We start from the raw sequence: 23,463 nt of genomic DNA, 5'->3' as shown, positions 1-23,463 counted from the left end.
ATGACAGCTTTTGGAGGACTGCAATGCACAGCAGTGTAGTGGAGGAAACTAGCTACTTGCTAGCATGCACACTGTTGTGTGTACAGTATTTCACTACACTAGGGAATTCAAGTGGTGGAACTTGACTCAGTTTGTTTCTAACTTCTAAATGAAGCTGATGACATGTGTTGATAGTGGGATCATTTGATAAGACTCACATGGATGGGATGGTGGTTAAAAATCGTATTGTGTAGTTTTTACTCTAGACACCTTATCAGATGAGTGGAAAGTGAACACAAAGTTGTTTTATTCCCTCTTTGTATGGGGATATTGTTTGAGAGATAATGTTTGAGGAGATTGCCATGAAAGTCTATGAGAGTTGATATGCTTTACAGAGATAGAACACTCTATGAATAGATGCCAGCAAAGGACTTGATAAACTATATCACTGCAAAATACCCCCAAGATACTTGTCCTTGACACGCTGATGGGCCTTATACAATATACTCATCAGTAATAACAATTGACATGTACAACAATGTGTGATCATCTTGATGATTCAGACACAAATTTCATCCACAGATCAAAAATGGTTAATTCCACTTTTCTCGTTACATTCAAAGGGCAAACATTAGAAATAATCCCATGATGTTTATGGCAAGTGTCGTCTGTTACAAGGAGTTTAACAGTTGAAATGCAGGTAAAAATGACCACCAATGATGTGTTTTATTTCATTTCACGCAGGGGTGGCGTTGTGTTAACCTGGTTTGATATTTAGAAAATTATGCCCATTTTAACAGTTAAACCCTTTGTACAAGACAGATACATTGTATAGCCATAAATTAACTAAATTAAGAATATGCGAGTCTGTATATATACTGTATGTAAAAATGGCTGAGCTCTTTTAATGAATAGAAAATAACTATTTACAACACTTGCTTATCTACAACACATACATCTCCTCCTTAATAATTACATGCACAAGTCAAGGACATCATTAAAAAACAAAGTTGGACTCTTTCTATAAGTAACATCTTGCTTTTTAACACACTTTTAACAACTGATAACAGGCCATGACTAGATCTCCTGTGTTCGGCATTGTACTTTTACTACAATAGTGTGACAAGTAAACATACATATTGTATATACAGAGCGATAACTGATATCTAAAGATAATATGGTACATTTTCAATAATATTCCATTAGATCGGAGACCTAGACCTGATGGCCCATACAGGCAAAAACTCTTATACCTCATGAAAAGTAAAACATTAAGAAATGTACATAACTCTCTTTGTAGGTTTTGAGAAAGGCTTTGATAAAAGTCCATGAAATAAGACAATTAAGGACTGAAAATGTAACGTTTCTTTGTAATCCAAATTGTGTAACAGTAGGCCTAAGAAGCTCATACTTGTAATTGAAACTTGTCTCGTTGAGTGGATTTCAGATTCGCCGCATAGATGCTATCAAGCAAGACACCCATGCTCATCAGTATAAACCAGGTCCTTAGAAAACTATTAACATTGGGGTTGTGTTTGAGAAATTTCAAAAGAAACCAAAGAAAGAGGGAACCCTTAAAATGGCAATACTTTGTCTGTACACATTTGTTGCATTCCTGCCTCGGCTTTACACGCTAGTACAGTTTGGAATCTCCCTTGTGCTCTCGCAGGCATTCCCAATTTGCCCTGGGGTAGAGAGAGAAAAAAAAAACATAAGAACATCATAGGTTAGTCCACTGGTAGTAGAAGCTTTGATGTCTGTGAAACAAATACCTACTTTGACATTGATACTGCCTGTTAATTACTGGGTTTTCATTACAATGTCTTATCAAAAGCTCTGAAGCTGTTGTTTCATGTGTGGGATATTAGTGGCTGACCCATTGGTTCATTTGTTTCCTTGTTTCCTTCTGAAGATACAGTACTCCTCCTTTTTCCTACCAGTTAATTCCATGTAACGAAACAATGTAGACTTTATAAACACTATGTATTGTAAACACTGCAGTCAACATTGTTATACACGGAGATATGACCCATATGTGTTCAAGTCCAATACAATTAGCGTAGACAATATATGTGTAATATTGGTGGCTCTTTCTCAACAAGAAAGTTCAAAGTCGCCGAATCAGCAACTTGCTAATAACACAATAAACAACGATTTATCAGACCATGTATCTTACGTTTAACCCTGGTGTCCATCTCCTTCTCCATGACTTCTTTGGCCGTAGAGAACTCACTGAGGGTGATCTTATGCGTGCTATCACTCTGGCCGACCGAATTGATCATCTCCTGCTCTTTCTCCTGGTTCACCTCCGTGTATATGTTCATCCAGGGGATTGTTCTGCAGATTGGTAAATGTAGACAGACAACAGCCATGGTACAATAGGGAATGACTATTCAACGATGGTCCGTCCCTTTGGCAGCATTTCTCAAAGATGTATATTACACTTTTGGTTCAGAGTTGGTATTTTGACAAGACCAAATTATTTATCAAGAAGCCTCTAGATATCTAAGAACATCATCTATCCAGCATTAAATCCACATATGACATCAATGTCTAGTAGTGACATAAGACTGTAATCCTAACGCATATACATTTTGCATAATTTTTGAAAGATCTTTCCCCACTTATATTTATGATTGTGTTAATGTCTTAATTATTTGAAATTACAAGAAATGTCATTAGTTCATTGTTGATTGATGCAGGCCCTACCAATCTAGCATATTATTATAATATGCATTATTAATGACGATGGCAGGTGATTAGAGCAGTGCTGCGATCCAGTTTTCAAAGATATAATCATACAGTACTGTACATTCCTCTTGAATTTGTAGATAAGAAACCCAGGAATACCACTGATAGGAGCATCAGCATGGCTGAACTGCTGTGTCTCGGGCTGGAATCCACCAAGGGTGCTGTAACAGAGGGTAGAGGAAGACGAACATTAAACAGAACAAGAACAGAGCAACATAATAAAGGCTAATCTGGGAACGCCTTGGAGATGTTCTTGCTTCATTGCCAATATTGATCCTATACTGTATAATATTGTGTCACTAATAACAACCATGGTGGTACAGTTGAGATATATATTTTGCATCACAACAGTCTGCAACAGTAGGGCTACATACAGACAATGCATATGCTTCACTTTAATCCATTTTAAGGAAAACAAAATGGTGTTATACAGGACAACAGTGTGCAATAAAAAGTTTTGGTGCCACAACATTGTAAAAAAACGATTCCCTTCCAGTGGCCCGTATATAGCAGCTAATTGAATTTATTTTGTCTGATTTGTGTGATGGTGTAGTGTAGGCCCAAAACAACAGAGCTGGGACAAGGGATGCCTCCACCGCCAAGTTTATTCAACAGTAAATAAATCTGGCTATGTATTATGGGTAGATCCACGGCAATGAAAGAGCATTTTTAATATCCCACATTTAAAAGACTGTGATAGCGTAAAATTGCTATTTCTAAATGGTTGCCTTTTCTCTAACTAAAAGCCATCTGCTTAAAACAAGCATTGCGACATTCATATTCCAAGGTAAATGCTAAATTATGGTAAACACAAGCCTTTTACAATGACAACTGTCACAAATAAAGTGCAACAGTTACTGTTGAATAAACTGGAATATTGTGACGCTGATTATACTATTCAACACATCTATCTGCGGTAATACATTGACTTTGTAATGCATATTCATATCTATTATCAAAGCTACCACACAGTATATTTTCTACTTTGTATTTTTTCCAGCCCCAGCTCTGAGGCGGCCTGTGATGTCAATGGCCTTTCTGAAGCAGCTTGAAGGCTCTTCCCACTTTTTCTAAGGTGAGACACACACAAACACACACACGCACACACACCTACCACCACCCGCACCCCAACTTTAACCCTTAACTCCTCAATATGGACCCAGCTGGTGTAGTAAGTTTGTAAGTCAACTGAGAATAATTTCCAATGTGAAAGAGGATTTGTGTTGTTTTTGGGTGGACACTAGCAAATCATTTCAATTGCAGCCAAGACTAGTTATTTGTTTGTCTCATTCTGAGCCAATACTCAAACTGGTGTAATGTTGATTATTTTTGGTGATTCTGATTTCTGCATGCGTTAATAACCAAACTTCTCTTTTTTTGTCCTTTTCTCAAGGACTAAACAATCAACATAATTATACTCAGTGCAACACTAATTTTGTGGTTAGATGGTTGTTAAAGACAGTGAACAGCTGTTTGGTATCTTGACGGCAGATATAAAATATGCCTTGTCTCAAGGAGCTCCACTTAAAATAATATCCTTCCTTCCTTTCCTTCTCCAATCGTTTTAATTGATTTATTTCACCTTTATTTAACCAGTTAGGCTAGTTGAGAACAAGTTCTCATTTACATCTGCGACCTGGCAAAGATAAAGCAAAGCAGTGCGACACAAACAACAACACAGAGTTACACATGGAATAAACAAACATACAGTCAATAATACAATAGAAAAAACTATATACAGTGTGTGCAAATTAGGTAGGATAAGGGAGGTAAGGCAATAAATAGGCAATAGTGGCAAAATAATTACAATATAGCAATTAAACACTGGAGTAATAGATGTGCAGAAGATGAGTGTGCAAGTAGAGATACTGGGGTGCAAAGGAGCAAAATAAATTAAATAAATAACAGTACGGGGATGAGGTAGTTGGATGGGCTATTTACAGATGGGCTATGTACAGGTGCAGTGGTCTGTGAGCTGCTCTGACAGCTGGTGCTTAAAGCTAGTGGGGGAGATATGAGTCTCCAGCGTCAGTGATTTTTGCAGTTCGTTCCAGTCATTGGCAGTAGAGAACTGGAATGAAAGGCGGCCGAAGGAGGAATTGGCTTTGTGGGTGACCAGGGAAATATACCTGCTGGACCGCGTGCTACGGGTGGGTGCTGCTATGGTGACCAGTGAGCTGAGATAAGGTGGGGCTTTACCTAGCCAAGACTTATAGATGACCTGGAGCCAGTGGGTTTGGCGATGAACATGAAGCGAGGGCCAGCCAACGAGAGCATACAGGTCCCAGTAGTGGATAGTATATGGGGCGTTAGTGACAAAACAGATGGCACTGTGATAGACTGCATTCAATTTGCTGAGTAGAGTGTTGGAGGCTATTTTGTAAATGACATCGCCGAAGTCAAGGATCGGTAGGATAGTCAGTTTTACATGGGTATGTTTGGCAGCATGAGTGAAGGATGCTTTCCTGCGAAATAGGAAGCCGATTCTAGATTTAATTTTGGATTGGAGATGCTTAATGTGAGTCTGGAAGGAGAGTCTACAGTCTAACCAGACACCTAGGTATTTGTAGTTTCCACATATTTTAAGTCAGAACCGTCCAGAGTAGTGATGCTGGATGGGCGGCCAGGTGTGGGCACCGATCGGTTGAAGAGCATGCATTTAGTTTTACTTGCATTTAAAAGCAGTTGGAGGCCACGGAAGGAGAGTTGTATGGCATTGAAGCTCGTCTGGAGGTTAGTTACAGTGTCCAAAAAAGGGCCAGAAGTATACAGAATGGTGTCGTCTGCGTAGAGGTGGATCAGAGAATCACCAGCAGCAAGAGCGACATCATTGATGTATACAGAGAAAATCATCTTCATACACCAAGGATGACGACAACCATATAATGCATTTTAAAAATAGAACAAAACATGTGCTTACATTATCTCCAGTAAACGACATTGCATTTCTAACATTACAAAAATAAACAAACACAGCTAGAAAACAGGAGAATATGTAGAGAAAATAATGATTTCTCATGCAAGTACATAGTTAACATATATAATTATCTTGATACTGTCACACCCTGATCTGTTTCACCTGTCCTTGTGATTGTTTCCACCCCCCTCCAGGTGTCGCCCATCTTCCCCATTATCCCCTGTGTATTTATCTGTGTTCTCTGTTTGTCCGTTGCCAGTTCATCTTGTTTGTCAAGTCAACCAGCGTTTTTGTTCTCAGCTCCTGCTTTTTGCAGTCTCTCCTTTTTCTCACCCTCCTGGCTTTGACCCTTGCCTGTCCTGACCCTGAGCCTGCCTGCTGACCTGTACCTTTTTTCCACTCTCTGGTTTACTGACGCCTGCCTGCCACAACCTGTCTATTGCCTGCCCCTGTTGGAATATTAAACCATTGTCAATTCGACCTGTCTGCATCTGGGTCTTACCATGATTCCTGATAGTACAAACTGGCCATGACAGACCCAGCAGACCCGGGCCAGCAGCGCAACGCCATCTCCACCCAGGAAGCCACCATCTGTAGGCACAAGGAATTGCATCGTGGCCTTGTGTTGGGGGTCCAAATGTTGGCTGAATGCCATGACCGGGTGTTGGACAGTTCGCTGGAGAAATTCCACGGGTTGTCTGGGAGGCCGCCTACCACGATGGTAACCCCACAGCTCGTCAGCGACTCAGCTGCTAGCAGCACCGTCTCAGTCACTCCACCTTCTCGGGAGCCCCGCTTACCTCCTCCGGAACGCTTAAATGGAGAGCTGATCACTTGTCTGGCATACCTAGCTCAGTGTGCCATCGTATTCGAGCTTCAGCCCTCCTCCTTCTGCTCCAAGATAGCCTACTTCATCACTCTGATGTCCGGGAGGGCTCCCATGTGGGAGCCCTCCCGGACATCAGAGTGATGAAGTAGGCTAAAAAACAAAGGGGCTGAGGAATGTTTTGGCACTTCCTATGGCTTCCACTAGATGTCACCAGCCTTTACAAAGTGTTTTGAGTCTTATACTGTGAGATCTGACCGAATAAGAGACTTGGAACGGTGATGGCCGATTAGACCCCTGGCGCGCAAGTTGATGGTGGGTACTCTCGTTCCGAAACGTTTTAAAAGAGATCCCAATCGTCCGCCTTGAATTTTATTCATGTTCTGGTTAAAAAAGGCACTAATGATTTAAGCTATACAACGTTTGACATGTTTGAACGAACGTAAATATATTTTTTCCGTTCGTGAAGTGAAGTGAAGTCCGGCTGGCTTAGATCATGTGCTAACAACACGGAGCTTTTTGGACATAAATGATGAGCTTTTTTGAACAAAACTACATTCGTTATGGACCTGGGATTCCTTGGAAGTGACATCTGATGAAGAGAATCAAAGGTAATGGATTATTTACATAGTATTTTCGATTTTAGATCTCTCCAACATGGCGGTTAGTCTGTATCGCAATGCGTATTTTTCTGGGCGCAGTGCTCAGATTATTGCAAAGTGTGATTTCCCAGTAAGGTTCATTTTAAATCTGGCAAGTCGATTGCGTTCAAGAGATGTAAATCTATTATTCTTTGAATGACAATATAATATTTTACCAATGTTTTCTAATATTAATTAATTATTTTGTTGTCATGACTTGACTGCCGGTTATTGGAGGGAAACGATTTCCTGAACATCAACGCCATAGTAAAACGCTGTTTTTAGATATAAATATGAACTTGATAGAACTAAAAATGCATGCATTGTCTAACATAATGTCCTAGGAGTGTCATCTGATGGAGATTGTAAAAGGTTAGTGCATAATTTTAGCTGATTTTATGGTTTTGGTGACGCCTGTCTTTGAATCGACAATACATTACACACAGCTATTGTCAATGTACTCTCCTAACATAACCTAACTTTATGCTTTCGCCGTAAAACCTTTTTGAAATCGGACAACGTGGTTAGATTAAGGAGATGTTTATCTTTCAAAGGGTGTAAGTTAGTTGTATGTTTGAGAAATTTGAATTTTGACATTTATTTGGTTTCAAATTTGCCGCTCTTGAAATGCACCTGCTGTTGATAGGGTGCGCCACGGGTGGCACGCTAACGTCCCACATAGCCCCAAGAAGTTAAGAAAACCAGGCTCACCGGTAGGAGCGAGTACTCTGGTGGGCCATATGGAGAGCGTTTCTTCTTCCCCTGCTCACACCCCTTTTCATGCCATTCTGCTGTGGGGAGACCAGTCCAAATCTCTCTGGGTTCCATTGACTCTGGGGCTGACGAGAGCTTTATGGACGCTACCTTGGCATCCGAGCTGAACAGCCCCTCTCCATTCCCATGGACGTTAGAGCGCTGGACGTGTGCTCTATAGGCTGAGTGACCCACAATACCACTCCCATCAACCTACGTGTGTCAGGGAACCACAGCGAGGCTATCCAGTTCCTGCTCATCAAGTCCCCTCAGATTCCCGTGGTATTGGGATTCTCCTGACTCCAGTGACACAATTCCCTCATTAACTGGTCTACTGGTGCCATCATGGGCTGGAGTAAATCCTGCCCCGCCCATTGCCTGAAGTCAGAACAACCTGCCCATGACGTCTTCCTGGGGGCTCGGAAGGTGCCCCGGATATTTCTGCCATTCTGCGGAGTACCGGGACCTCCGGGAGGTGTTCAGAAAGGCCCAGGCCACTTCGCTCCCGCCGCACCAACCTTATGACTGCGATATTGACCTTCTCCCTAGCACGACTCCGCCCCGGAGATGACTGTACTCTCTGTTGGGACCAGAGACCAAGGCCATAGAGACCTAAATCAGGGACTCCCTTGCTGCAGGATTCATCCGTCCTTCTTCTCGGCGCAGGGTTCTTCTTTGTGGAGAAGAAGGACAAGACCCTGCGTCCGTGCATCGACTACCAGGGTCTCAATGACATAACGGTAAAGAACCACTACCCGCTACCACTCATCTCCTCGACCTTCAAGCCGCTTCAGGGGGCCACCCTTTTTTCCAAGCTGGATTTACAGAACATCTATCACCTGGTGCAGATACGGGAAGGGGATGAGTGGAAGACCGCCTTCAACATGGCCAGTGGTCACCACGAGTATGTGGTCATGCCATTTGGCCTTACCGATGCCCCTGCTGTGTTCTAGGCTCTGGTCAATGATGTTCTCCGCAACATGTTGAACCGGTTCGTCTTTGTCTACCTAGAGTACATCCTCATCTTCTCCCGTTCCACCCAAGAACATGTGCTCCACATCCGACAGGTTCTCCAATGCCACCTGGAGAACCAGCTATTTGTCTAAGTAGAGAAGTGCGAGGTCCGTCATTCCACCATCCCTTTTCTGGGTTTTATCATTGCCACTAGGAGTGTGCACATGGATCCCAGGAAGGTGAGAGCGGTGGTGGATTAGCCCCGGCCTACTTCCAGGGTGCAACTGCAATGCTTCCTGGGGTTCGTCAACTTCTATCGCCCCTTTTTCCAGAGTTACAGAACCCTGGCTTCCCCCCTGTCTGCACTCACCTCGCCCAAGGTTCCGTTCACGTGGTCTCCAGCTGCTGACCGGACGTTCCGGGACCTCAAACATCTCTTCACCACAGCTCCCATCTTGGGTCATCCGGACCTTTCCCATCAGTTTGTGGTGGAGCCCGATGCTTCTGATGTCGGAATGGGGGCGGTCCTATCTCAGCGTTCTGCACTGGACCTCAAGCTACATCCCTGAGCCGTCTCCCACTGCCTCAATGCCCCGAAAAATAACTACAATGTGGGGAATCGGGAGCTTCTCGCGGTGAAGATGGTGTTGGAGGAATGTAGTCACTGGCTGGAGGGGGCGGAACACCCATTCATCATGTGGACCGACCACAAGAACCTGGATTATCTCTGCACTGCTAAGCACCTCAACTCCAGGCAAGCCAGATAGGCCTGCTGTTCACACGGTTCAACGTCTTCCTCTCGTACCGGCCGGGATGCAAGAATGTCAAGTCGGATGCACTGTCCTGCCGCTATAGCCCCACGGGTACCACCGCAGAGACCGAGACCATCCTTCCCACCTCGTGCCTGGTGACGGCACTCAACTGGGCTCAGCTGTGCTCAGAATAAGACTCCTCGGCAAGCTCTGGCTGGCCTTCATATCCCTGGATTTCGTCACGGTTCTCCCGGGTCTCCCCCCATCTGAGGGCAACACTGCCATCCTGACTGTGGTCGACCGGTTTTCCAAGGCCGTTCACTTCATTCCTCTCCCAAACTACCCAGCTCATGGTGCAGCACGTCTTCCAGATGCATGGACTGCCCGTAGACATGGTCTCCGATCGGGGGCCTCAGTTCTCATCCCGTTTCTGGAAGGCGTTCTGCACCCTCATTGGGTCGTCGGCCAGCTTGTCCTCTGGGTTCCACCCCTAGTCCAATGGCCAGTTGGAGCGAGCAAACCAGGATCTTGAGACTACTCTGCCATACCTGGTCTCCACCAAACCCACCTCCTGGAGCCAGCAGCTGGTGTGGGTCGAGTACGTACGCAGCACCATTCCCTGCTCTGCCATGGGCCTATCTCCGATTGACTGTTGCCTGGGGTATCAGCCCCCGCTCTTCCCTGAGCTGGAGGAAGAGGTCGGTGTACCGTTGTACCTTCTGCCCAGATGTTTGTCCGCCGCTGTCGTCGCACCTGGAGGAGAGCCCAGTCGGCCCTCCTCAAGACCACATCCAGGTATCGATGACAGGCGGATTGCCACCCTCTCAGTCAGAAGGTATGGCTATCCCCACCGGGTGGAATCTCGCACACTCTCCCCCCGGTTCATCGGCCCATTACCCATCTCCAAGATTTTTAGCCCCTCTGCTGTTCGTCTTCTGTTGCCCCGTACCCTTCGTATACATCCCACCTTTCATGTGTCCAGAGTCAAACCTATGTCTCACAGCCCTGTCTCCTGTTTCCATGTCAAGACTGCAAACTATAGGTCGACCGATTATGGTTTTTCAATGCCGATACTAATAATTGGAGGACCAAAAAAAGCTGATACCAATTAATCGGCCGATTGTTGTATATATATTTGTAATAATGACAATTACAACAATACTGAATTAACTTTTATTTTAACTTAACCCTTTCACGCGTGAGTTCCAAATATCTCTAACGGTCGACCCAGCGTGAGTTTTTTTATGCACGTGATGTTCGAACGTTCTCTCCATTCCAGGATGTGATTGTTACATAAACAACAACACTGAATGCTCAGAGTGGGAGTGAGAGGTTACCGTGATTGACTGCCTAAACGCGCAATTTGTATCAATAAATCACTATCAGAAAATGTTTTGTGTGGTATTATTGATATATTTACTATTTTATTTACGTTTTTCAATTACCCGTGATAAATCATGCGTTCCGATTTTTGCATAAATTGTAAAGGGTGCATAGCATGTGTGTAAAATAATGTTTTGAAGGTTGTACTGATTATGATGAGCTAAGCTAATTCCAGCTGTGTGTATGGAGCCATGTTTGTTGACATACAATGCATTCTGGGTTTCACTTGATCGTCTGTCGGACCAAAGATGCTATAACAAAATGAGGTGAGTAAGGGTTCACTCATTTTTTGAGAACTTCAGGAAGTGAATGTGGGATGTGAATGATGGTAGACCACACCCCTTCAACAACTCATCTTGTCTTCTCTTATTATCTTCGGTGTCTGTGAGGTAAAAAAGCATGGCTGCGCGCTGAAACTAATCGTCAGATTACTTTCGATTTCTAGAAAGTATTTTACTCAATTATTTTGATCAACGGTGAGCTCACCCGTGATGTGATTAATTGTACATAGTAATTGCTATTAGCTAATTCATAGTGTAGTTTATGTCAGCCGAGAGTTAGAAAATATGACCGCTTGTGTTGCGTCAATCTTTCCTCAGCGCTAGGACAAATGTAGCCTACATTTTTCCGGTTAGGATGATTGTGTTATGCTATAGATACTTCTGTGAATATCTGAACATTGCATCCAAAAATAAACTGCTCATATATGCATATTCTAGTTTCTGGGCAGGAGTAATAATCAGATAAATCGGGTACGTTTTTTATCCGGCCGTGAAAATACTGCCCCCTAGCCATAACAGGTTAACACTTTTTTGGTTACTACGTGTTTCCATATGTGTTATTTCATAGTTTTGATGTCTTCACTATTATTCTACAATGTAGAAAATAGTAAAAAAATTAAGAAAAACCCTTAAATGAGTAGGTGTGTCCAAAATTTTGACTGGTACTGTATATTAAAATATGTAAGGGAATACCCCCCTGATTTGGACAAAATAACATGGCAACATATTGGCATAGCACGAATCATACACACGATTGCAAAAACCACCCAAAGCGGCCCATCTCCGGGCCAATCATATGGCAATTTTCCGATGGCAATTGCCAATTGTAACACCCCAAATTTCCTTTAGATGGCGAGCGTGCTCCACCTTGGATTTTCATACAGCAAATGATACCCAATTCTTACCCAAGTCTCAGATTTTGATAAAATGATTTTTTTTTGAAAACTTAGCACCTTTTTTTCGATTGTTATGTCAATTACACATGTATAAGAGCTGTATGAACATGCTTCTGACGTTTTTTATTGACGTCGTTTTTTGGGTTGCTTTTGCTTGTGCACAAGGCATATGTTTTGTGCATTTTGAATATGATTTCATAGGAAAAAGTGACTTTTTTTTCCATTTGTTTTGCAAAATGACATATCCAATGCTTTTTTTTGTCAATTGTGAAAGTATTGCATGTGCCAAATCACAGGAAATATCCAATAGATACCTAGAGCTCTCCGCAGTGAATATTCATATTGCAAATGTAACACAATTCAAGTCCCAAGAGTCAAATTTTGAAAAAATGACATATTTTTTGAAAACTTTTCAACCCTTAAAAAGTGGTTTCTGGACCGTTTTTCGAATTTTTTTTATTTTTATGTCAATTACACATGTATAAGAACTGTATGTACATACTTTTGACATATTTTATTGACATAATTTTTTGGGTTGTTTTTGCTTGTGCATAAGGCATATGTTTTGTGCATTTGGAATATGATTTCATAGGAAGTCAAAAGTGACATATTTGCTTGTGCATAAGGCATATGATTTGTGCATTTGGAATATGATTTCATAGGAAGTCAAAAGTGACATATTTATATTTTTTGCCAAATGCCATCAGAAATGTGCAAATAAAATGTCCAATTCTTTTTTTGTCAATTATACATGTATGAAAGTATTGAATGTGCCAAATCAGTATGTTTGTCCGTTTGCCATGTACGATCATAGGAAGTCGGTTTCCAAACCCAAAAGTCAGTGAACCATGGTCCAAATGGCATTTATACTGCCCAAATGATATATATCCCTATGTTAAGCCATGAATCAACGCAGATGGTCTACTTGTCATGTATGATGAGGGAGAAGTGGGACGCTGTTGCTTTTAACATTTTTAACGAATTTGACATGCTCAGAATGCATAATTGACTGGCCCGATGATCTCGGGATGGCCGTGCAGTGACTGTGGTTCCTCTCCATCGCTCGTTGTGTTGATTTCATCATGTCAACTTTGGTGATATTTTTTGCTGTTGAATCATATTGCAAATGCGCGTTACATTTGCAATATTGCGCGTTACGTTTGCAATATGATTCAATGGGCATTTAGCATCACGAATTTAGGCATGCTCAAAAATACTGCAGAAATGCATTATTGACTGGCTCGATGAACTTGGGATGGCCGGGCAGTGACTGTGGTTCCTCTCCATTGCTCGTCACCCAGCAGTCAGCGTCCATCAGTCAATTTAGATGTCATTTTGACACCAAACTGATAGCATCTGACACCAAATCCACTTTTTCCAACTCGTATAGAAGCCAACTATCAAATATGTCAGAGAAGGCCCATAATTCACAGTGCTTTCAATTTTAACCATAAAAAACATAAAACACATAGTTACGTTATAACTGCGGGTCCAGCTCTGACATTATGTGTAGGCCTATGTGAGGCGACACCGAATCCCAAGTTTCGGCTCGATAGGTCATTCGGTGCCCGAGCAATGGCCTTAATTGGTGCTGAAAATCCACTTTTTCAGGGCGTTACTACGGGGTCCCTGAATGAGCTATCAGACAGAGACATTGGGGTCCGTCTCTATGGGCCGAGGTGGTTTCAATGCACCTAGTCTTGCGACTCTGGGACATTTCTACATGTCGCCATGTCCGTGATATTCAAAATGAATTGAAAATATTGCAAATGTACGAGGCGGTTTCTCGGTCAGAGAACCTTCTAGAGCCCCATAAATCACTGTGCACTATTGACTTGAGCTCTAGAACAGGTTTCTAAAATTTCGGAGCTCTAGGTCTGACGGTTCTTGAATCGTTTGAACGAAAGTAACTATTGAAGGCGGTATAAGCCTCTAAGCCCCCCACTATTTACCTATGGCCAAATTGTGTGTGTGTGTTTTTGTTTTTTTTGCAAAAAGAATAGACACACGTTGTCTTTGGGGTAGGCATATACAGAATCCTGAATATGAAGTCTCTACCTTAAGAATTGACTGAATGACACATGGTTGAGTTGTGTGATTTTCACTATCTGCAGGTGGCAATATGACAATAGCTTTTGGGTGTTTTTAACCACTTCCGGTTGTCACAGGAAGCTCTTGCTTCATACACGTTGTCTTTGGGGTAGACATAAACAGAATCCTGAATAAGAAGTCTCTACCTTAAGAATTGACTGAGTAACAGATGGTTGAGTTGCGTGATTTTCACTATGCGCACGTAATATGACAATAGCTCTTGGGTGTTTTTAACCACTTCCGGTTGTCACAGGAAGCTCTTGCTGCACACACGTTGTCTTTGGGGTAGACATAAACAGAATCCTGAATAAGAAGTCTCTAGCTTAAGAATTGACTGAGTAACAGATGGTTGAGTTGCGTGATTTTCACTATGCACATGTAATATGACAATAGCTCTTGGGTGATTTTAACCACTTCCGGTTGTCACAGGAAGCTCTTGCTTCACACACATTGTCTTTGGGGTAGACATAAACAGAATCCTGAATAAGAAGTCTCTACCTTAAGAATTGACTGAATAACAGATGGTTGAGTTGCGTGATTTTCACTATCTGCAGTTGGCAATATGACAATAGCTCTAGGCTATTTTTAACATCTTCCGGTTGGCACAGGAAGCTCTTGCTTCACACACGTTGTCTTTGGGGTAGACATAAACAGAATCCTGAATAAGAAGCCTCTACCTTAAGAATTGACTGAATGACAGATGGTTGAGTTGCGTGATTTTCACTATATGCAGGTTGACCATATGACAATAGCTCTAGGCTGTTTTAACCACTTCCCGTTGTCACAGGAAGTTCTTACTCAACACACGTTGTCTTTGGGGTAGACATAAACAGAATCCTGAATAAGAAGTCTCTAGCTTAAGAATTGACTGAGTAACAGATGGTTGAGTTGCGTGATTTTCACTATGCGCACGTAATATGACAATAGCTCTTGGGTGATTTTAACCACTTCCGGTTGTCACAGGAAGCTCTTGCTTCACACACATTGTCTTTGGGGTAGACATAAACATAATCCTGAATAAGAAGTCTCTACCTTAAGAATTGACTGAATAACAGATGGTTGAGTTGCGTGATTTTCACTATCTGCAGTTGGCAATATGACAATAGCTCTAGGCTATTTTTAACAACTTCCGGTTGGCACAGGAAGCTCTTGCTTCACACACGTTGTCTTTGGGGTAGACATAAACAGAATCCTGAATAAGAAGCCTCTACCTTAAGAATTGACTGAATGACAGATGGTTGAGTTGCGTGATTTTCACTATATGCAGGTTGACCATATGACAATAGCTCTAGGCTGTTTTAACCACTTCCCGTTGTCACAGGAAGTTCTTACTCAACACACGTTGTCTTTGGGGTAGACATAAACAGAATCCTGAATAAGAAGTCTCTACCTTAAGAATTGACTGAGTAACAGATGGTTGAGTTGCGTGATTTTCACTATGCGCACGTAATATGACAATAGCTCTTGGGTGATTTTAACCACTTCCGGTTGTCACAGGAAGCTCTTGCTTCGCACACGTTGTCTTTGGGGTAGACATAAACAGAATCCTGAATAAGAAGTGTCTACCTTAAGAATTGACTGAGTAACATATGTTTGAGTTGCGTGATTTTCACTATCTGCAGGTGGCAATATGACAATAGCTTTTGGGTGTTTTTAACCACTTCCGGTTGTCACAGGAAGCTCTTGCTTCACACACGTTGTCTTTGGGGTAGACATAAACAGAATCCTGAATAAGAAGTCTCTACCTTAATAATTGACTGAGTAATAGTTGGTTGAGTTGCGTGATTTTCACTATGCGCACGTAATATGACAATAGCTCTTGGGTGTTTTTAACCACTTCCGGTTGTCACAGGAAGCTCTTGCTTCACACACGTTGTCTTTGGGGTAGACATAAACAGAATCCTGAATAAGAAGTCTCTACCTTAAGAATTGACTGAATAACAGATGGTTGAGTTGCGTGATTTTTACTATATGCAGGTTGACCATATGACAATAGCTCTAGGCTGTTTTAACCACTTCCCGTTGTCACAGGAAGTTCTTACTCAACACACGTTGTCTTTGGGGTAGACATAAACAGAATCCTGAATAAGAAGTCTCTACCTTAAGAATTGACTGAGTAACAGATGGTTGAGTTGCGTGATTTTCACTATGCGCACGTAATATGACAATAGCTCTTGGGTGATTTTAACCACTTCCGGTTGTCACAGGAAGCTCTTGCTTCGCACACGTTGTCTTTGGGGTAGACATAAACAGAATCCTGAATAAGAAGTCTCTACCTTAAGAATTGACTGAGTAACAGATGTTTGAGTTGCGTGATTTTCACTATCTGCTTGTGGCAATATGACAATAGCTCTAGGCTATTTTTAACCACTTCCGGTTGTCACAGGAAGCTCTTGCTTCACACACGTTGTCTTTGGGGTAGACATAAACAGAATCCTGAATAAGAAGTCTCTACCTTAAGAATTGACTGAATGACACATGGTTGAGTTGTGTGATTTTCACTATCTGCAGGTGGCAATATGACAATAGCTCTTGGGTGTTTTTAACCACTTCCGGTTGTCACAGGAAGCTCTTGCTTCACACACGTTGTCTTCGGGGTAGACATAAACAGAATCCTGAATAAGAAGTCTCTACCTTAAGAATTGACTGAGTAACAGATGGTTGAGTTGCGTGATTTTCACTATGCGCACGTAATATGACAATAGCTCTTGGGTGATTTTAACCACTTCCGGTTGTCACAGGAAGCTCTTGCTTCACACACGTTGTCTTTGGGGTAGACATAAACAGAATCCTGAATAAGAAGTCTCTACCTTAAGAATTGACTGAGTAACAGATGGTTGAGTTGCGTGATTTTCACTATCTGCAGGTGGCAATATGACAATAGCTCTAGGCTATTTTCAACCACTTCCGGTTGTCACAGGAACCTTAGAATCGACACAGGTAGACCTCACAGTAGCCTGATGGATTTTTGTAGAAGACAGGTTCATAAGGCATTCATAACCCACATAGGCTTCAGGTTGAATTTTGGAGAATAGTCTATGTGTTCCTATGGGGAGAGAAGTCATTGCACACAGTTTGATCTAAACACCTTCTTTTCACTGTGAAGGGTTAATGCCACAGGGTCAAGGTTGGCTTGCACAGATCGGGAGGACCTCAGGAACGCTCCTGGTTCCTCTCCATCGCTCGTTGTGTTGATTTCATCATGTCACCTTTGGTGATATTTTTTGCTGTTGAATCATATTGCAAATACGCGGATGCGCATTTGCAATATGATTCAATTGGCATTTAGCATCACAACTTTGGCATGCTCAAAACCACTGCAGAAATGCATAATTGACTGTCCCGATGAACTGGGGATGGCCGTGCAGTGACTGTGGTTCCTCTCCATGGCTTGATGGTGAGTTTTTTTGTGATTTTTTTGAAAAATGTCCAAAATGACTAGGTGCGCCCCATACTGGATGGGCACTGATGGAAGGTGCTCCCTACCCAACCGTGGACCCCTTGCACCACCCTAAAGGCATTTAAAACCTTTCTAAAAAATTACTCCTGGTAACCCATTTCGGGTCACCATGTCCACGGATGCGCATTTGCAATCTGATTCAATGGGCCTCAACATCACGAATTTGGCATGCTCAAAAACACTAAAGATATGCAAAATTGACTGTCCCGATGAACTGGGGATTGCCGGGCAGTGACTGTGGTTCCTCTCCATGACTTGATGGTGACATGAGAGAAGTGGGACTGTCGATTTTTAGCAATTTTTTAAAAAATGTCCAAAATGACTAGGGGCGCCTTATACTGGATGGGCACTGATGGAAGGTGCTCCCTACCCAACCGTTGACCCCTTGCACCACCCTAAAGGCATTTAAAACCCTTCTAAAAAATTACTCCTGGTAACCCATTTCGGGTCACCATGTCCACGGATGCGCATTTGCAATATGATTCAATGGGCCTCAACATCACAAATTTGGCATGCTCAAAAACACTGCAGAAATGCAAAATTGACTGTCCCGATGAACTGGGGATGGCCGGGCAGTGACTGTGGTTCCTCTCCATGGCTTGATGGTGAGTTTTTTAGTGATTTTTTGAAAAATGTCCAAAATGACTAGGGGCGCCTTATACTGGATGGGCACTGATGGAAGGTGCTCCCTACCCAACCGTGCACCCCTTGCACCACCCTAAAGGCATTTAAAACCATTCTAAAAAATTACTCCTGGTAACCCATTTCGGGTCACCATGTCCACGGATGCGCATTTGCAATATGATTCAATGGGCCTCAACATCACGAATTTGGCATGCTCAAAAACACTGCAGAAATGCAAAATTGACTGTCCCGATGAACTGGGGATGGCCGGGCAGTGACTGTGGTTCCTCTCCATGGCTTGATGGTGAGTTTTTTAGTGATTTTTTGAAAAATGTCCAAAATGACTAGGGGCGCCTTATACTGGATGGGCACTGATGGAAGGTGCTCCCTACCCAACCGTGCACCCCTTGCACCACCCTAAAGTCATTTAACACCCTTCTAAAAAATTACTCCTGGTAACCCATTTCGGGTCACCATGTCCACGGATGCGCATTTGCAATATGATTCAATGGTCCTCAACATCACGAATTTGGCATGCTCAAAAACACTAAAGAAATGCAAAATTAACTGTCCCGATGAACTGGGGATGGCCGCGCAGTGACTGTGGTTCCTCTCTGTCGCTCATTGTGTTGATTTCATCATGTCAACTTTGGTGATATTTTTTGCTGTTGAATCATATTGCAAACGCACGTTACGTTTGCAATATAGCGTGTTACATTTGCAATATGATTCAATGGGCATTTAGCATCACAAATTTAGGCATGCTCAAAAATCCTGCAGAAATGCATAATTGACTGGCCCGATGAACTCGGGATGGCCGGGCAGTGACTGTGGTTCCTCTCTGTCGCTCATTGTGTTGATTTCATCATGTCAACTTTGGTGATATTTTTTGCTGTTGAATCATTTTGCAAACGCACGTTACGTTTGCAATATAGCGCGTTACGTTTGCAATATGATTCAATGGGCATTTAGCATCACAAATTTAGGCATGCTCAAAAAACCTGCAGAAATGCATAATTGACTGGCCCGATGAACTCGGGATGGCCGGGCAGTGACTGTGGTCCCTCTCTGTCGCTCATTGTGTTGATTTCATCATGTCAACTTTGGTGATATTTTTTGCTGTTGAATCATATTGCAAACGCACGTTACGTTTGCAATATAGCGCGTTACGTTTGCAATATGATTCAATGGGCATTTAGCATCACAAATTTAGGCATGCTCAAAAATCCTGCAGAAATGCATAATTGACTTGCCCGATGAACTCGGGATGGCCGGACAGTGACTGTGGTTCCTCTCCATTGCTCGTCACCCAGCAGTCAGCGTCCATCAGTCAATTAGATGTCATTCTGACACCAAACTGATAGCAACTGACACCAAATCCACTTTTTCCAACTCGTATAGAAGCCAACTATCACATATGTCAGAGAAGGCCCATAATTCACAGTGCTTTCAATTTTAACCATAAAAAAACATAAAACACATAGTTACGTTATAGCTGCGGGTCCAGCTCTGATATTATGTGTAGGCCTATGAGGCGACCCCGAATCCCAAGTTTCGGCTCGATAGGTCATTCGGTCCTCGAGCAATGGCCTTAATTGATGCTGAAAACCACTTTTTCAGGGCGTTACTACGGGGTCCCTGAATGAGCTATCGGACAGAGACATTGGGGTCCTTCTCTATGGGCCGAGGCGGTTTCAATGCACCTAGTCTTGCGACTCTGGGACATTTCTACATGTCGCTATGTCCGTGATATTCAAAATGAATTGAACATATTGCAAATGCACGAGCCGGTTTCTCGGTCTGAGAACCTTCTAGAGCCCCATAAATCACCGTGCACTATCGACTTGAGCTCTAGAACAGGTTTCTAAAATTTCAGAGCTCTAGGTCTGACGGTTCTTGAATCGTTTGAACGAAAGTAACTATTGAAGGCGGTATAAGACTCTAAGCCCCACACTATGTCCCTATGGCCAAATTTTGTGTGTGTTTTTGTTTTTTTTGCAAAAAGAATAGACACACGTTGTCTTTGGGGTAGGCATATACAGAATCCTCAATATGAAGTCTCTACCTAAAGAATTGGCTGGATGACATAGGGTTGAGTTGCGTGATTTTCACTATGTGCAGGTTATATGACAATAGCTCTTGGGTGTTTTTAACCACTTCCGGTTGGCACAGGAAGCTCTTACTCAACACACGTTGTCTTTGGGTTAGACATAAACAGAATCCTGCATATGAAGTCTCTACCTTAAGAATTGACTGAATAACAGATGGTTGAGTTGCGTGATTTTCACTATATGCAGGTTGACCATATGACAATAGCTCTTGGCTGTTTTTAACAACTTCCGGTTGTCACAGGAAGCTCTTGCTTCACACACGTTGTCTTTGGGGTAGACATAAACAGAATCCTGAATATGAAGTCTCTACCTTAAGAATTGACTGAATGACAGATGGTTGAGTTGCGTGATTTTCACTATCTGCAGGTTGCTTATATGACAATAGCTCTAGGGTGATTTTAACATTTTCCGGTTGCTCCAGGAACCTTAGAATCGACACAGGTAGACCTCACAGTAGCCTGATAGATTGTTATAGAAGACAGGTTCATAAGGCATTCATAACCCACATAGACTTTAGGTTGAATTTAGGAGAATTGTCAATGTATTCCTATGGGGAGATAAGTCATTGCACACAGTTTGATCTAAACACCTTCTTTTCACTGTGAAGGGTTAATGCCACAGGGTTAAGGTTAGGCTTGCACAGATCGGGAGGACCTCAGGAACGCTCCTGAGGTTGAATTGTGCTTCTAACCCTAATGGTTCTCTCACTGTCACCCATAAGCACTTGACATATTGGTGCAGGCCTCATTTTGGGCCTAGTTTTCTCACGGTCGCTGCGCTCATACTGAGCAAGCTACGGTCAAGCGGGGCGTCTCATTGAACTCGTCTCAGCCTAGAGATAATGGTAATGCCATTGCAGGCTCTTTGTGTCTTTAAGCACCGCACTGTGTCACTCCGTCCTTGCTGTGTGTGTGTTTGAGAGAGCTTTTCTTTGACATCTGATGGGATAAATGACTGATTTACAGTTCATGAGGGTTGCCTAGTCACACATATGAAGTTGTTGAAAGATCTGACCTTTTTAACCCTTCAAAACAGCCCCTATGACACCATTATAAGGCATTTCTGGTTGACACAGGAATCTGAACGTTAGGCTCTTATAGAATTTTGAGTTTTAAGTGTTTCTGTTAAGAACTTACTTATTTACAGAGGGTTGAACAAGTGTGTGTTGTTTCAGAAAATCACAGAAAATCACAGAAATCTCGCAGAGCCCCGAAACCTGCCTTAACGGACTCATCTGAACACGCTGCAACTGGATATGTAACTTTTTGGAAAAAAAACCTCTTGTTGTTGAATATCACCAATGTGTCATTGTACAATTTCTCTGAAATGAACATTGGTAAATGCATGGTTCCTTTTCTCCTGACACCGTAGGCTCATGTAGTTTGATGTGAAGCGGTCAAATCAGCACTCTATTTTCCTGTTTGACTTTCAATCCCAGAAAAATAGCCTTAACTCGAAAAGTGTTGAGGCCTCGACTCCATCCTGTTCGGGGCCAACTGCCCATTATGCCAAACCCACGCAGACCGAGTTTCGTCTTCGAATTATCTTCCGTTTAGGAGAAAAAGCCGTGTCGCGATTGGTGATATGTTACATTTGCAATATGATTCCATACGCCCTCTCGTGGAATAATCCGGGACTGCAAGGAAATGACCAAAATTTGAACATTTAATTAAACGGAAACGGAAGGTCCGAGAGACTCCGTTCGATGACTTCCTGGAAGATCCGGCCCCTGTGAGCGGCCCGACGCCGTCCGCGGATTTATCGGACGTAGTCGGACGTCTAGTAAGGGAGCGTACATTTGCAATATGGACTTTCTCACTAACCATACGGATGGCGCACGTGATGTCCCTTCATGTATATTATGTCTGGTTATGACATCTATGTAGGTGTGTCAAAGGGGAAGGAGAGAGACAGAGTTAACTTCTTGGGGCTATGTGGGACGCAAGCGTCCCACCCCAGGTACACCCTAACAACAACAGGTGAAATATCAAGAGTGCCAAATTTGAAAACAATGAAATGTCATATTTCAAATTTCTCAAACATACAACTATCTTACACCCTTTGAAAGATAAACATCTCCTTAATCTAACCACGTTTACCGATTTCAAAAAGGCTTTACGGCGAAAGCATAAAGTTAGATTATGTTAGGACAGTACATTGAAAATAGCTGTGTGTAATGTTTTGTCAATGCAAAGACACGCGTCACCAAAAGCAGAAAACCAGCTAAAATTATGCACTAACCTTTGACAATCTCCATCAGATGACACTCCTAGGACATTATGTTAGACAATACATGCATTTTTAGTTCTATCAAGTTCATATTTATATCCAAAAACAGCGTTTTACTATGGCGTTGATGTTGAGGAAATCTTTTCCCTCCAATACCGCCAGTCAAATCAGCACAACAAATTAAATAATTACTATTCGAAAACATTGGTAAAATATTATATTGTCATTCAAAGAATTATAGATTTACATCTCTTGAACGCAACCGGATTGCCAGATTTAAAAATAACCTTACTGGGAAATCACACTTTGCAATAATCTGAGCACTGCGCCCAGAAAAATACGCTTTGCGATACAGACTAACCGCCATGTTGGAGAGATCTAAAATCGAAAATACTATGTAAATAATCCATTACCTTTGATTCTCTTCATCAGATGTCACTTCCAGGAATCCCAGGTCCATAACAAATGTAGTTTTGTTCGAAAAAGCTCAGAATTTATGTCCAAAAAGCTCCGTGGTGTTAGCACATGATCTAAGCCCGCCGGACTTCTCTTCATGAAAGAGGGGAGAAAAAATATTTACGTTCGTTCAAACATGTCAAACGTTGCATAGCATAAATCATTAGGGCCTTTTTCAACCAGAACATGAATAATATTCAAGGCGGACGATTGCATTCTCTTTTCAAACGTATTGGAACGAGAGTACCCAACATGAATTCGCGCGCCAGAGTCTTGTCGGCCACCACCGTTCCAAGGCTCTTGTTCGTTCAGTTCTCACAGTAGAAGACTCAAACAACTTTGTAAAGACTGGTGACATC

General features: G+C 42.5%; 1 pseudogene; it reads right to left on the bottom strand.

Annotated features, from left to right (window-relative positions):
- Positions 1–853: 853 nt before the first annotated feature.
- Positions 854–23,463, bottom strand: part of LOC115177940 (VPS10 domain-containing receptor SorCS1-like) — a 265,507-nt pseudogene continuing 242,897 nt past the window's right edge.

This window comes from Salmo trutta, chromosome 38 (assembly GCF_901001165.1).
Source record: "Salmo trutta chromosome 38, fSalTru1.1, whole genome shotgun sequence".
Taxonomy (NCBI): domain Eukaryota; kingdom Metazoa; phylum Chordata; class Actinopteri; order Salmoniformes; family Salmonidae; genus Salmo; species Salmo trutta.
This window is presented reverse-complemented; position numbering and strand designations above follow the sequence as displayed.